Raw genomic sequence first — 12,980 nt, 5'->3', positions numbered from 1 at the left:
CAGCTGCTTATTACAAATGTAGCAATCAGTTTCTGACAGTTTTACATGAAATCAGGGTATTTTTGTTTCAAAACTGAAGAGCATAGATGGAGAAAAACTGACCTAGCTTACTCCTAACATTTTTTTTAACACGGAGCTCAGATGGAGGAATAATAACAGACCTGACACATTGGGAACATATCCTTTTTGTGCTTCACAACAGAGCTCGGATGGAGGAAGAACAACAGACCTGACACATTGGGAACATATCCTTTTTGTGCTTCACAACAGAGCTCGGAAGGAGGAAGAACAACAGACCTGACACATTGGGAACATATCCTTTTTGTACTTCACAACTTAAAGTTGAGGAGAGGTGCACATTGGGGGATGGGACTGGGTGCAAGAATAACTAGCTACACCTCTAAAAAGAGCATCTATATAAAGACAATACTGTCAACTCTTGAGTTCAGGGGGGCACCTGAACTCAGGCTTCCACACCCAGATGGTTTTATATGGAAACCGAGAAAGAAAGTGCAAACAGCACACCTACAAAAAGACAAACACTGAACAGGATCCAGAAGGAATGTTTATGAAAAATATGACATTTTATGGGTCTACAAATGAGGATGAAGAGATGGGAATCCTCCCATGATTTACCTGCCAGATGCCAGTCATCCTACTAGAGGAATCCTAGGTCTTCATTTCCATTCAATTCTTGAATGTATTACCAAACACCTGTGAAAGCAGTGAGGGATCTCAAAGTGCAACCCACAACTTGGAATGATACTTAATTGCAGCATATTAAAGGGGTGAAATAGTAAACATGCAGAGTGTAGATGGATCTTGACGATGAATGTTACAGATTTACCTGCTATAAATGGAATGCGCATTCTAAAATCTGCATTAAAATTTAGGAATGTAAAAAACAAGTAATCTCCATGGCATCCCCGAAGTCTCAAAACAACCCACTAAAGTGTAGTGGGTCCAAAAACAAAACAGTATAAGAAACTTCTCTGTTTGGAAGATTTTCAGTCCATATATTTCTAGTTAATCACTGTATATTAATCAGATCAGACAATAGTTTGTCTAGGATTTTCGACTGGAAACAGACTGCCTGCCTTGCTTGGATTACTTTTGAATACTTAGTAATGCTATACAATTATATATTTTCTATTGTTACTTTTTGTTTTGTTTTGACTTAGACGAGTTTACGTTCACTACTTCTACTACTATTGTCTGATCTGATTAATATACAGTGATTAACTAGAAATATATGGACTGAAATTCTTTCACACAGAAAATTTTAGGAATTTTAGGAATATACTTTTAAGCCAAGATTTTCAGCTACTTGTAATAGCTCAGGACTGATTTATTTAGCCACCTGTGAACAATGCTCTGCATTTTATGTAGGTTTAACGAAACGAAAGCTTAAAAATAGAGTTTACAATCACCTATACGATATAAAGAAGCTAAATGAATTGAATGCTCTAGCCAAGCACGTACAATGCTTCCCAAATCACTCCTTTGTATTTAGGGTACTTGAAATCATAGAGCCCAACAGTAGAGGTGGAGATTATATGAACCTGCTAGAGCTAAAAGAGCTGAAATGGATTTTAAGACTAAAGGGGCATCATTTCCCAGGTTTAAACCTATATATTTCAATTAAACCCTATCTTAATGCACGAAGATGATTTCTACAGTACTACAATTTTTTTGTAATAAGCAAAACAGAATGTTATATAGGTTCTAACACTTTAGTATCTTATTAATTTGTTAACAAGCTTACATATGAATTTTACAGATTTGGTTTCTTCCATCTTCCCTTTTTCATCCCACCTTCCTTTTTTCCCTTCCTTTTCTTCCTTTTCTCCCCCCCTTCCCCCCCCCTCCTCCTCCCCTTCACCCCCACCCTCCCCTTCACCCTTTATTCTTTCCCTATGCCTTTTCTCCTTTTCCTTCCCTAGCATTTGTTTCCCCTTTTTTCCCTCTTCTTTTCATTTTAAATGCATTAGTTAAAATTGATGTTAGATTTTCTTTGAAATGATTAATTGTTCACTTATACATAGGTATTATAATAAAATAAATATATATATTTTATTTGCTATACATAAATAGTGTATTAATTTATCTTTTTGTATTTTAACTAGCATATTTAAGATTTTTTATATATACATACATTTTTTGATATTGAATAACATAAAACTATAGTTGTTAGACATTATATGTAAGTTAAAAGTTTTCATATACATACTGCCAGAAAGTCTGAATACCTTTTTAAACTAAGGTTTTTTAAACTAAGGTTTTTAATTGCCTTACCAATTTACTCATTATGTTTAATTGTTATTAAATGATTAAGTGTTTTATGACAATGTATAAAAACCCACTGTTTTATTGAAACATTCATGGTCTGAGGAAGCGTACAGGAAGGTACGCGAAAGCGCTTACCTAAATAAATATTTAGTTTTTATCCAGTCGTGGTGAGTCCGAAGTTTGTTTGCTATATACTTTGTTTTATTTAACCAAGGACTCTCAGTTGCAGTGGTCTATCATTTTTGCTCTACTATTTTTATTTAGTACCACTTCAACGTACGACATGACTAATCCTAATGTGGAATTGGATTATGTTCCAGAACCGAGGATACCACATAGAAAAGAACAATGGACAGCCATGTTAAATGATGAATTTAATCCTTTATTGGCTCTGGACCTTAGAGCACCGAGTGCCAATCCTATAGACATTACCACTGATAACTTAGAAACTTTTAATTCTAAGATTAAAATCTTAGAAAATGACCTCTACAAATTTCAGCGCCTGAACTGGCAAAGAAAACACATGGAAGCATGCATACGTTTTAAACTTGTTCCCCGAGGTATGCGAATACTTTGTATGCCAACTTACGGTGATACTCATCCCATCCTGCTTAAGAAATGGCAGGAGATAAATCTTGAAGCAAGTATGAAATATATTCAACTATTAATTGATTATTTCAGTCCGATGGAAAAAGAACTGTTAACTAAAATTAATTGTGCACAACATGAACTGAATGATAGCTTCCCTGATGATCATTTTCAACAAAGAATGGATAATTTGTATAATCAAGTTAGCTCCTATGCTTTACGCTTACAACAAACTAAGCATAGGAAGCTACAACGTGATTACCAAGATTTCTCTTCAGGGAATGTTTTCATTTGGCCTAGAAGAGAGTCACCTAGTACCTTTCCACGTACACAGACTCGAAATTTGGCGCCACATGATGATACGCTAACAGCACCAGCTACTATTGGTCTACCCACTTTAGTAACTAAACGAACTGTCCAAGAAGATACTTCGGGAGACACCTTTACTACACCACCAGAGGCTCCTATTGCCGTAACGTCTACAGCAGTCACTTCGACACCACTTCCAAACCAGGAAGCGAATCAGGTTAAGTTGGCTCAAAGGAATCTAGGAGCCATACCGAAGAACAACAACACCGACAACCCTCATTTTTTACCCTATCCCATAAAGAAGTTTGTTCCAGCGAGAGAACGCCGAAACAGTTGGGACAACAGAAAACGCAAATTGTCGGAAGAGAACGAAGCCTTTCAAAGAAGGAGACAAAAACAATAGAGACTCAGCTTTATTTTAATATGTCCAGGTATGTTCTCTCTTTATATGACCAAGAATTGTTAAATAGAGGGCTATCGTTTGTGCCATCGCAGGGCAGTGTTCTTTCTGATTTATTAATGGACCTTAGGATGTTCGGACGCTCTATAGCATTGAAAATATTTTTTAAATCAAAACCTTTGGAAAGAGACATTAATGGAGTAAATGAAACTGCTTTATTTAAAAGAAAGAGCTCTTTTTCCCCAATGATGCCAGGACATGTTGATTTGTTTATAAAACTATGTGAAAAGGACATTTATGAATACTGTACAAATGTTAAGAAAAAATGCATGTATTTTAATATGTCTAAGGAACTACAAACTTCTTTGCATAGTTTGATGCACAATTCCTCCATAATTTTTAGACCTGTTGACAAAGGAGGGGGAGTAGCCCTTTTTGATAGACTGACTTATCAATCTTTAATGTCAGATATGCTAAAAGATGATACCACATACTTAGAAATAGATAATTTAAAAATGGTAAGGATTATATCTGGTGTTAAAGATGAGATTTATGATCTCCTGATGTGTGGTCAAATATCACAAGAATTGTATGAATATTTTTCTACAGATAATCCTCAAGTTCCCATAATAAAAGGATTACCTAAAATGCACAAAGGGGTCTTACCCCCACCATTACGACCCATTGTAGCTAGTGAGAAATGGGCAACCGAAAAAGTCTCAATTTATTTAGAAAAGACCATGAGACCGTTAGTAAATGAGATTCCTAGTATATTAAAAGATACCTACCAACTATTGGAATCTCTAAATTCTATGGATAAACTACTGGTTAAAGGTGAACATTTATTAGTTACTATGGACGTAAATAGTCTATTTACCTCCATACCTAACGTTGAAGGTATACAAGCAGTAAGAGAATTATTATTAACCTTTCCACACATAGAAAGGAATGACATCATCCTTATCTGTCAACTATTAGACCTAGTTTTATGCAATAATGTGTTTGCATTTGAGGGGTGCCTATATTTACAAACTTCAGGGGTGGCCATGGGCACCCCTTGTGCAAACACTTATGCAAACTTGGTAATGTATAAATGGGAGAAAGATTTTGTGTTCACCCACCCTTCATTTAGAAAAATAGTGGCTTATTATCGTTTTGTTGATGATATTTTATTAGTTTGGGAAGGCTCTAAAGAAGAGTTTTATGAGTTTAAAAATTACTTAGAAACTACCACCAGCTTCCTTAAATTCACGGCACAAACGTCATATGAGTCAGTGAATTTTTTGGATGTATGTTTGAGTATAAAAGGTGGCAAGTTAACCTCTACTCTGTTCAGGAAAACCTGCTGGAGAAATACTATATTACGTTACGATAGCATGCATCCACGCTATGTATTCAAAGGTATAGTTAAAAGTCAGTTTATCAGGTTTTCTAAAATTTGTAAAGACATGACAGATTTGATTTCTGAAGCTGACAAACTAGAATGTATTTTCTTAGATAGAGGGTATGATGAGAATTTAGTAAGAACAATCAGAGCACAAGTACTAAAAGATGTAGAGGTTTCAGTTCCAATAACCCATGGCAACTTTAAGTATGAGGCAGGCACTAAAAATATTTCTTATTCCTCAGGAAAGCTAAGTTTTATTACAACCTACACCAATGATAGTTTTAATATCAGGGAAATAATTAATAATAACTGGAAAATCCTGATGACAGATGATTTTACACAACAATTGGTAGGTAAAGTACCTCATTTTACCTATAGGAACAATAAAAGTCTAAAAAGACTGCTTTGTGATAAACCAAGTGACACTAAACCAATGTTAAGTGACAAATTGGGTACTTATTCTTGCAATCAGTGCAATTATTGTAAGTTTGTCACCAAAGAACAAGTATATATACACCCAGAAATGAAATATACTTTTAAGCCAAGATTTTCAGCTACTTGTAATAGCTCAGGACTGATTTATTTAGCCACCTGTGAACAATGCCCTGCATTTTATGTAGGTTTAACGAAACGAAAGCTTAAAAATAGAGTTTACAATCACCTATACGATATAAAGAAGCTAAATGAATTGAATGCTCTAGCCAAGCACGTACAATGCTTCCCAAATCACTCCTTTGTATTTAGGGTACTTGAAATCATAGAACCCAACAGTAGAGGTGGAGATTATATGAACCTGCTAGAGCTAAAAGAGCTGAAATGGATTTTAAGACTAAAGGGGCATCATTTCCTAGGTTTAAACCTATATATTTCAATTAAACCCTATCTTAATGCACAAAGATGATTTCTACAGTACTACAATTTTTTTGTAATAAGCAAAACAGAATGTTATATAGGTTCTAACACTTTAGTATCTTATTAATTTGTTAACAAGCTTACATATGAATTTTACAGATTTGGTTTCTTCAATCTTCCCTTTTTCATCCCACCTTCCTTTTCTTCCTTTTCTCTTTGTTGGGGGTACAAAACATAAAAAACATTTTTTTTTTATTTACATTTTGAAGTTTCAAAACCTTGATCCTGTGATCACAACCATAAGAAATTCAAAGTTTGGAAAGTTCGAAATTTAGAAGTAGACCCTCGGTCAGAGTGGGATTTGACCATGCCTTGTAAGCCAGGCATAGATGTCCCCTCAACAGTCTGTAGGAGAAAGAATAAAGGAACAGAGCTTTGATGGTTTCTTTCCTCTTTTTTCCTATTTCTCAGATCTCTTTCATTAAGAAGACTGTTTTGAATCAAGTATATTCATGGAAAAAAATCAATCACCTCTATAAGCAATAAAGTAACAAACAGGAAACTACTTACATGTCTCAGGCATCATTAAATCAACAGGTACTTCACCAGGTACTTCAACAGGTACTTCCCTTTTCTGTCTCTTATCTACAATCATAAATAAAACAACATTTTTTATGGATGAGAAAACCAAAATGTAATAATAATTTATAATTCATTTACTGCTCTGCTTATATAAAAACAAACTTTATAAGCTTAAGTGCAACAGTGAGGAAACCTACAAATACAGAAAAAAAAAACAGTGAGGTTACGGTTTAAACTGGATTGCCTGAGGAGTGGAGAAGTGTTTTGGTACCATTTTTTTAAGAATAAGGGTGATGTGTAGAGTTGTAATAACTACAGAGGGATAAAATTGATCAGTCACAGTATGACGTTATGATAAAGAGTAGTGAAAGCTAGGTTAAGAATGATTAGTGAGCAGCAGTATGGTTTCATGCCAGGAAAGAGTACTACAGATGTGGTGTTTGCTCTGAGGGTGATCATGGAGAAGTATAGAGAAGGTCAGAAGGAGTTGCATTGTGTCTTTGTGGACTTAGAGAAGGCATATGACAGGGTGCCTAGAGAGGAGTTGTGGTATTGTATGAGGAAGATGGGAGTGGCAGAGAAGTATGTAAGAGTGGTACATGATAAGTATGTGGGTAGTTTGACAATGATGAGGTTTGTGGTAGGAGTGATGGATGTGCTCAAGGTGGAGGTGGAATTACATCAAGGATGAGCTTTGAGCCCTTTTTTATTAGCAATAGTGATGGGCAGGTTGACAGACAAGATCAGACAAGAGTCCCCGTGGACTATGATGTTTGCGGATGACATTGTGATTTGTAGTGAAAGTAGTGAACAGTCTGAGGAGACCCTGATTGGGTGGAGAGGAGAGGAATGATGGTCAGCAGGACTAAGAATACATGTGTGTGAATGAGAGGGAGGAGAGAGGAATGGTGAGGATGCAGGGAGTAGAGTTGGCGAAGGTGGATGAGTTTAAATACTTGGGATCATCAGTTCAGAGTAATGGTGAGTGTGGAAGAAAAGTAAAGAAAAGAGTGCAGGTGGGTGAAGAAGAGTGTCAGGAGTGATTTGTGACAGACGGGTAAGAGTGAAAGGGAAGGTTTACAAGAGTGTATAGAGACCAGCTATGTTATATGGGTTGGAGATGGTGGCATTGATGAAAAGAGAGATGTCAGAGCTGGGGGTGGCAGAGTTAAAGATGTTAAGATTTGCATTGGGTGTGAGAAGGATGGACAGGATTAGGAATCAGTATATGAGAAGGTCAGCTCAGGTTGAACAATTTGGAGACAAAGCCAGAGAGATGAGATTGGATTGGTTTGGACGTGTGCCGAGGAGGGATGCTGGATATATTGTGAAAAGGATGCTAAAGATGGAGCTGCCAAATAAGAGGAAAACAGGAAGGCCTAAGATAAAGTTTATGGATGTGAGAGAAGACATCCAGGTGGTTGATGTGACAGAGCAAGATGCAGAGGACAGTAAGAAATGGAAACAGATGATCTGCTGTGGCGACCCCTAATGGCAACAGCTGAAAGAAGTTTGTAGTGTATATATATATGTCACAGCTTTTACCACTTCTGTACCTCTGCACAGAGTAAGAATCTTCTAACCTCTGTCAGTTTTGTAATGCCAGCAAATTTTTTAGATTGTTTTTAACTGGCTTTCTTTTTTTTTAAACATTTTTATTTTGTTTTCATTATAAACACACGCAAATGTACATATAACAAATACAATAAAACAATAACAAAACTATTTACAATATTTACATTCATCCATGATAAGCAATCATTTTATCCATGAGAAGTTATCTGTATTTGTTCAAAAGGCTTTCCAATTTTTTCCATGCTATTTTTTATGAGTAATGTTATGAGTTCTATAACAAATGGTTTGCAGTTCTTTTTTACAAACAACTTTTGTTAAATTAATAAAATCTTTAAACATCAAATCTTGTTTACTTTTCCATTTCAAAGTAATAACTTTTCTGGAAATTGCAAGAATTGACCAGAGTAACTGAATCTCAGATTTAGGCATTACAATAGGTATAGGAACATTGAATAGGATTAATGAGTTAGAAATATGACAGTTGTCAGACCATAACGCAGTTACAAAATTTCTGAAGTTTTTCCAGTACTGAACAACATTTCTACATTCAATGAACATGTGCACTCAGTTGGCCTCTAGTAATTCATCACATTTCCAACATTTACTTTCACTGTTTTTGAGTATAAGATGTATTTTATGTGGAGTATAGAAACATCTATTCATAAATTTCCATGTATACAATCTCCAATATAATGAAAAAGAGGTGCCATACATAGATTTCAACAACATTTTTTGGATTCATCAGATATTTGTCCTCCATTAATCTTTGCATAGTAATTCCAAAAATCAGAGTCAAGCATTAGAGTGTCTTCTCTTAGTATCTTATAAATAGGTGAGATATTTAATTTTTGATCATCTGTCTTTTCAAGATACCTAATAAAAAGCTGGATAAAACTAGGTATAGATTCAGTCTCTAGGTTGATTGATACTCTCATTTTGTTTTCTATAAACTGCTGCAATGAGTGTATAAACAACCAACTGTCTTGACTATTATCAAAACTACATAAAAGAGAGTTTAGTGGTTTAATACTCTTATTTTCAATAAACTGATGCCAGAATATCAAGTTATTTTCCTTTAATTTTTGCATTGTATTGATGTTGAAAGAGTCTAGGCAATCAGGGGAGTATGCTATAGGGAATATAAGAAATAGGATTTGTTTAATGTTGTAATTACAATCAATTATAATTTTAGAGTTATTAAATATTTGATTAATGCCATAAGAAAAATGATCAAACTTCTTTTTAAATAAACAAAATTCATGTAAGAGCAAATGAACTCTACTTATTCCATATTGTTCCTTAAATTGATTTTCTATATTTCTGACATCAGTTATATGAATCTCATGTATTATTTCCCAGCCAGATATATCGGTAGGTGTGCTCCAATGTAATATTACATTAATTATAACTGATTTGGAATAAAGATCTAAGCTAGGGAATGCTATCCCATTACTGTTCCAAGCTCTAATGTGCCATTTATATGCAATCCTAGGTTTTAAGGGGAATCATAACATTTTAAGTAACATGGAATCTAATTTTTTAAATTAAGTTTTTGGGAGGGGATTGTATCAATGACTGTATATAAAACAAAATGCTAGGTAAAATTATCATTTTAATTAAACAGAGCCCAAATTCTTTCAAACTTGCTTAAGGTATGTATAACATCATGCAAAGAATCATCAGTATCACTCAACATTAATAACATATCCTCAGCAAATAATTGTATCTTAGGACAATAGTCCTTACTAACCTGAAAGCCTTTTATATTTTGCCTGTTTCTGATATATATAGCAAAAGGTTCCATTGAAAGAGCAAACAATAATGGTGACAAAGGACAACCTTGTCTAGTTCCCGTGAGGATTTCTAGTGTTGAGGATAGACATGATATGATTTTCACATAAGCTTGTGCCCCACTATAAATTTTCATTAATAAGTTGACAAAATCTGAGATGAATTCAAAACCAATTAGGATTCTTTGTAGATAAGACCAACAAATAGAATCAAAAGCCTTTTCTATGTATAGGCTGATAGTTGTTTTTTTGTATTTGCATGCTATGTCTATTAATGCTATTAATTTAATAATGTTATCTTGTACTTTTCTATGAAGAATGAACTCTGTCTGATCATTATGTATTAGATTAGGTAATATTTTCTTTACCCTATTAGCTAATATTGTCATGAAAATTTTATAATCAGTATTTAGTAACGAGATTGGCCTATATGAATCACAAGATTTGGGGTCTTTACCTTGTTTTAATATGGGGGAGATAATTGAATATTTCCATGATGGGGTTGTTATACATTTTTGCTTAACCATAGTAAAGGCACTCATCATTTTCTTTATTATATATTCAGGAAAAATCTTATATAGTTCAGAAATTATTCCATCCAGTCCTGGAGCTTTATTATCTTTTAATATTTTTATTTGCTCTTTCACTTCTGTTAGGGTTATTTGTTTATTTAATATGTTATTTTGTTGCATTGACACCTTAGTAGTTATATTTTCTTGAATAAAAGTATTTATTACATCATCTGTCTCCAAAAGTGGTGTGTTATTATTTATATCTTTATAGTAGTTTTTGAACACTTCTAATATGCCCATTAAGTTAGATGTACTCTTAACTGAATCATCACTTTTATATTTAATCTCATTAACAAGATTTTGATTGTTTATTTTTTTGGATCTTACCACTATTTTATGTAGATATTTGGGATTTATAGCATAAGATTGTTGTTGTTGTGTCTTTCAGCTTTTCCCGGTTAGGGGTCGCCACAGCGGAACTCTGGTCCACTAATGATTGGCAGTAGATTTTTACGTGCCAAGTTGCCGGCCCTGATGCACAACCTTCAATGAAGGTACGCACATTCACGCATGTCTCCACACAGAAGACGCTCTAGCTGAGAATCAAACAGGACAACGTCTTACTGTGAGGCGATAATGCCACCACCACTGCAGTGTTATAGCATAAGATTGTAATTTCAATTTTTCCAGGTTTATGGCTACCTTATGATTCAGATTTTGTTATGTGCTACTTTGTTATTTGGTTTTGCATCCATTTTTATCTTGTCTATGTTTTTCTGTAAGTCTAAAAGTTCTTTGTCCCACTCTCTCCTTTTTGTAAGGTACCAAGATTTTATTATACCATATATATATATATATATATATATATATATATATATATATATATATATATATATATATATATATATATATATATATATATATATATATATATATATATATATATATATATATATATATATATATATATATATATATATATATATATAAACTTTAAATGTGTCCCATAGTATAGTATAGTATCAGTCACTTCACCATTATCATTTGTTTCCATAAACATGTCTATTTCTTTCATTATCCATTCCCCAAAATCTTTTAACTTAGTTATATAAGCAGGAATTCTCTGTAGAAATCTTAAATCATCTGTATGCATAGTTAATGTAATGTTTATAGCATTATGGTCTGAAAGTGGACAAGTCATTATAGATACGTCACTTATTTTAGCGTAAATATTATTTGATACAAAGACCTTATCAATGTTTGTTTGTGTACCAAACTGATATGAATAGTGAGTAAAGAATAAGGAATAATGTTCTCTTAGACCATGTATATATTTAAGGTTCATTTGGTTTGTAAAGTCATTTAACTTCTTGGCTTGAGATGTTAGTTTTATTTTACCATTTTTAGAAGTATCATTATGTGATAATAGGCAGTTAAAATCACCTGTTGCTATAATTTCCCCTCTTGCATTTAAAGTAATCAGGTCCAGATATTTTTCAACATATTTAGTACTTAGTCCTGCTATCCAGTATGTATTAATCAGAGTATAATACTTCATATTGATTTACAAAATAACCATGCTTAGCATCCCATCTTTATCTGAAATTGTATCTATAATTTGTAGCATAGTATAAGTATTTTTTGATAGAATAAGAGTGCCTCTTCTTTTAGTCTTAAAACATGAATCAGCTAAAATGGTATAGCCATTAAATTAGTATTTTTGTAGATCTTTTTTAATAGATGAGTTTCCTGTAAAAAGATGATCTGGTCTTTATGCATTTTGATATATTTAAGCAAACCAGCTCTTTTGACATTATTGTTCAAACCATTAATATTTAATAATAAACATTTATAAGCTATTGACTATAATGTGCATGGTGTTACTTATTGAAAGAACTTTCTTCCATGTTGATTTGAAATCTACTGAAAACTTACTTATCATGGATGCATAACATGTAATAAGCACTACTTTCAAAAACCCAAAACTATTTACAAACACATACATGAAATATAAAGTTTCTGGTTTAGTTAAAAACTTAACTAAACCATCCATCCACCACCTCTCCAACACCAAAGGACACAAATTAGTGATCTCTACTTAGAATATAGTATGAAAACAAAAAAGAAAAGCATTATGAAAGCAACTAAAGAAATCTGAATCCATGAGATATACATTAGAATGAGAGTGTCTAATATAACTGAAGCAATAATATGTCATGATAGTAGCACCTCTAATAAGTAGATATGCCAGAAATACACATCAAATCAAAGTATGTATAAACATTAGAAGCTGAAGGTTAAGAAGATTGTCAACATTTCCAAGTCTTTTCAAGAAACATCAGATGATTTAACCATTTTGTCAGTCATCTATCTAATAGTTTTCATGTAAGGATCTGTTGAATACATATACAACACTTATTACAACACAACTATTATATTTTACACTTACATACATATTACTCATATGTATGAACAAAACAAAAAAATGCTCACAACCCTCTGTTTAGTTACTAAAGGTTTAGTTATGTAACATAAGTCTGATGTTAATATGCATAATGAGTTTTCTAATGCAGTTCCTTGTTCACTTGATGTCATTTAGTTACTAATAGTGTCAGTGAATCTGCAGAATTTATGCATCTATAAAAGAACATAGGTATTTTCAAAGGAGTCAAACACTTCCATCAGAACTAATCATT

The 12,980-nt window shown here is 33.3% G+C and overlaps 1 long non-coding RNA gene across 3 annotated transcripts in view; it reads left to right on the top strand.

Moving 5' to 3' along the window:
• LOC122798661 overlaps positions 1-12,980 on the top strand; it is a 700,012-nt gene that overhangs the window by 618,106 nt on the left and 68,926 nt on the right. The window lies entirely within an intron of this gene.

Source organism: Protopterus annectens, chromosome 3.part1 (assembly GCF_019279795.1).
Source record: "Protopterus annectens isolate FY-2018-M chromosome 3.part1, PAN1.0, whole genome shotgun sequence".
NCBI lineage: Eukaryota > Metazoa > Chordata > Ceratodontiformes > Protopteridae > Protopterus > Protopterus annectens.
Note: the sequence above shows the minus strand (reverse complement) of the source record. Positions and strands in the feature narration are given on the sequence as shown.